The 3603-nt window shown below is 51.6% G+C and overlaps 1 protein-coding gene across 1 annotated transcript in view; it reads left to right on the forward strand.

Annotated features, from left to right (window-relative positions):
• Nucleotides 1–3126: 3126 nt before the first annotated feature.
• Nucleotides 3127–3603, forward strand: part of CPT1A (carnitine palmitoyltransferase 1A (liver)) — a 42223-nt gene continuing 41746 nt past the window's right edge. The window contains exon 1 of the mRNA XM_015568949.1: nt 3127–3195. The gene's annotated coding sequence lies outside the window, so the exon portion shown is untranslated. The remainder of the gene's footprint in view (nt 3196–3603) is intronic.

Here is a 3603-nt window from a genome sequence, read left to right on the forward strand (position 1 = left end):
CACGTGACCCCCGCGGCGGGCGGGGGAGGGGGCGGGGTGTTTGGGGCGCTGTTGCTGGCAGAGCCTGAGAGGACGCGTTCCAACGGAGCAATTAGGCGCAGCCGGAGCTCCAAAGCCGGTGGGAAGGTGGGAGGCGGAAACGCGCGCCCGCTCCGGCCCGGAGCTGGTTCTGCACTTTGATCGGGAGCTTTTTTTTTTTTTTTTTACCCTTTGTTGGAAAAAATGTTTAGTCACTCTGCGTGGTTATTATTGGCAGGCCAGCATTTTGTTGCCGATGGGAGCCTGGACTTGAATTCCGGAAGAAGTGCGCTTTTAAGAATAACATTGTTATTCAAACTAGTATGTTTGAAGTGTGTTTCAGAAATAACCCTCACACTTGACTGAGGCTTCTGCTCCTTTTGAGTGGCCTGGGCCAGGTCTTTTCTGTTTTAAAGATAAGTCCGACCAAGGCAAGGACAAGGTGTATGGGGGGTGGGGGCGGGGTGCAGAGTTGGCCTCCTCACTCGGGGTTCCCCCTGCAGAACACACCGCTGTTCGCAGTTTCTCTGATGATTCCAGAAATAATCGAGGCCGTACAGGGAGTGCTTAAAAACACAACTGTTACTTAACACCAGTAAGGAACGTTTTCTGCTGTTGATTTGTAACATTTTGTGAACTTCACCTTCTACCCCAAGCAAATATCAGGTGGATGCTGGGTTCCCAGCCAACGTGACCTGTTTGGGTGACTGGGAGCCTCAGGGTTACGGAATGTCCACCTTTGCTTGTGTGTGTGTTATTTTTATGTCCTGCATGCAGGGTTATTCCCTGAAGTTGATCATTGAAAGAAGTGGTGCTGCTGAGTGAGGCCTGCCCCTCCCAGTTGTATGGCAGGGTCACAGACACCTGGCGGGTTGGGTAATAGGCCGGCTACTGCCCTCCTTCCCAAGGATCATCGACTAATTGTTGGACACGGAGTTCTTTAGGTAATAAGGAAAAGAATGTTCCATACTCTTCATGTGGTCATTCACCCACACACCCACCCCAGGAACCTGAGGGGCATCCTGGTTCCCTCCGACTGTCTCCCAAGCCCACCTGCTACGTCTGCTTCCTAAATGGCCCCTAAGCCGGCCTTCCTCCCCATTTCCCTGAGCCAGAGCAGCGTTCGGATATTTGTCAAACAAACTAGAGAATGTTTGAGAACCTCTCTGTCCCGGATTGCTGCGACCCGCCTAAGGCGATGGGGATCCGTTGGGCGCAGGAAGCTGGTGCCAGGTCAGCCAGAAGCAGCGGAAGCTGTTGGCTCCTTCCTCACCATGCACCTTGCTTTTCCCTATCACTGTGATCAAGGATGTCTGGCCTGGATACCAGTGAGCTCATTCATTCCCCACATCAAAGGGGAAGACGCCCCTCTGGCTCTCACCAGTCCTGGCTTCCTGTGGGGCCCCGTGGCTCTCGATCCTCAGCACACTGCACAGCATTCTGCATGTTTCTGAGGTTTCACGTTAGGAGTTGATTTGCTCTCTTTAGAACGCTTCGCCCCTTGTTAAAAAAAGTAATGCATGTTGCCCTGGCTGATTTGGCTCAGTGGACAGAGCGTCGGCCTGTGGACTGAAGGGTCCTAGGTTCGATTCCGGTCGGGGGCACATGCTCAGGTTGAGGGCTCAATCCCCAGTATGGGGTGTGTAGGAGGCAGCTGATTAATGATTCTCTCTCTGAATTGATGTTTCTATCTCTCCCTTCCCCTCTGAAATCAATAAAAAAATATTTTTCAAAAAAGGTAATGCATGTTTGTGTTAAAAGCAAACGCAAAATAGCCTTGCTTTTAAGAAATGGGCATGTGCTCTACCTCAGACGTGGCTTTTTATGGAAGAATTCTCGTTTCTAAAGTTAGGCGCTTGCCACTGAATTCCCCAGGTGTTGGCTCCTCTGCTGCCCTGAAAAAGATTTAATGTGCATAGTTTGGGTCCCCTTCTAGCTTCTCAAGCACACCTTGCGTAATGTGAGGCGCAGTAAGGTACGTGTAACATAAACCGGCGACGCTGCAGAAAGTTAAATGTCCAGGACATCGGCCGAGGTCCCAGACGCTGGCGTGTGGGCATTGAAAGAGGAAGAAGGTGAATCCACATGGACGCCCACATTCGTGGAGGACAGGTCCTCAGCACCCGCTACAGTGGGAGGGGAGAAAGGCTGTTCCTGTGGGAACCCCTGACATGGACTTGGTCCCGTCACTCACTCTCTCGTTGGTGTGAGATCCTGGGTGTCACGCGGCGGACGGTCCTGACTTACGAAGATGGTTTGCCTTAGGATTGGATGCTGTGTTCTGAGCCCGCTGAAAGTAGGCGGGGCTCAGCTCGGAGGTCATTAAGTGCAGGTTCAAGTTACAATGCGTTTATGGGGATATGCAGTCGAGGAGCATCTGTACTTTATGTGCCAATGAACGGATCTTACAAAAGGCGATGTGACCTTTTCTCAAAGGGGACGCACGCACGTGTGTGCATGTGCGACTGAGTAAGTGGCTGAGTTGGAAGAGGAACCCAGATCTGTGTTCTCCAAAGCCTGTCTCCCGCCCTTTTTCCGCTGCTTTGCAGACCGCCACCCCCGTGCCCATTGGACGTGATGCTGAATCAGCCCTGGAGGTTTCTGGGTTTCCATTTCCTCATTTGGGCAGTGGTGCCCTGACACCTGCTGTCCTGTCACACGGTTTTCTGAGGGCCCAGTAAGAGGTCTGAGAGGAGTGTTCAGGGTCGGGGATGAGTACAGGTCCTCGCACGCAGTGCGGGGCTGCAGGTGGGTATGCAGTGTCCTGCAGTGCCTCCACAAGTCCGGTGGTACTTCCGGGTGCAAAGATGGAGTATGTGTGGGAAATTGGGGCAATCCCTCCCCCCCCAAACCCCCATGGTTTTAGAAACATTTGTGATAGCGGCATCCTGGTAGGGAGAGAGATTGGGAATCTTGGGGCAGGTGCACGCCTCTTCCTGCAGTCATGCTGACGGGGTTCTTTACAAAAATGTGACCGGCAGTGAGCTTTCCCCAATTCTTGTGAAGATCTGATTTCTCTGTTTGATTACCTAGTCCTTGCTGATGTGGGGCAATATAGGCTTAACCTTGAATTTGCTTTTGATTCTATAGACTCATTGCTTTCCAAGAGCCATAGAAAAATATGATTCAGAATTCCCTTTATGACCTGGCTTGACTCTGCACATTTACTCAGTAACTGTAAGTGGTTTAGTTATAAGATACTTCATTGCAAGAAATTAGCCCTTTAAAAAATGCAACTATTGAACGCCCAGTCATGAATTGAAGATAAAATGTTTCATGAGTGGAAAGTTCCCACCCTCCCAGGCACAGAACGTGAGGTTTGAGCCGCCCCACAGTCTGTCTGCGGTGCCATCAGGTTGGGGGAATAGCAGTTTGTAGGTGTTTGTGTCACACTTTCTGAAAAAGCAAACTAACCCTAGAGCACAATACAGACCGTCACTTCTGCATGGGGGGGACGACGTGGCCCTCGGGGTGCACGGAGGGTTCCTGCCCACAAAGGAGTGGACAGGGCCGTTTGTTTCTTCTTCCTGTTACTGCTAATTGTTGCTGCACCTGACTCCTCGCCCTCGCCAGCAGCGCAGCAGC

This window comes from Myotis davidii, unplaced genomic scaffold, assembly GCF_000327345.1.
Source record: "Myotis davidii unplaced genomic scaffold, ASM32734v1 scaffold425, whole genome shotgun sequence".
Taxonomy (NCBI): Eukaryota; Metazoa; Chordata; class Mammalia; order Chiroptera; family Vespertilionidae; genus Myotis; species Myotis davidii.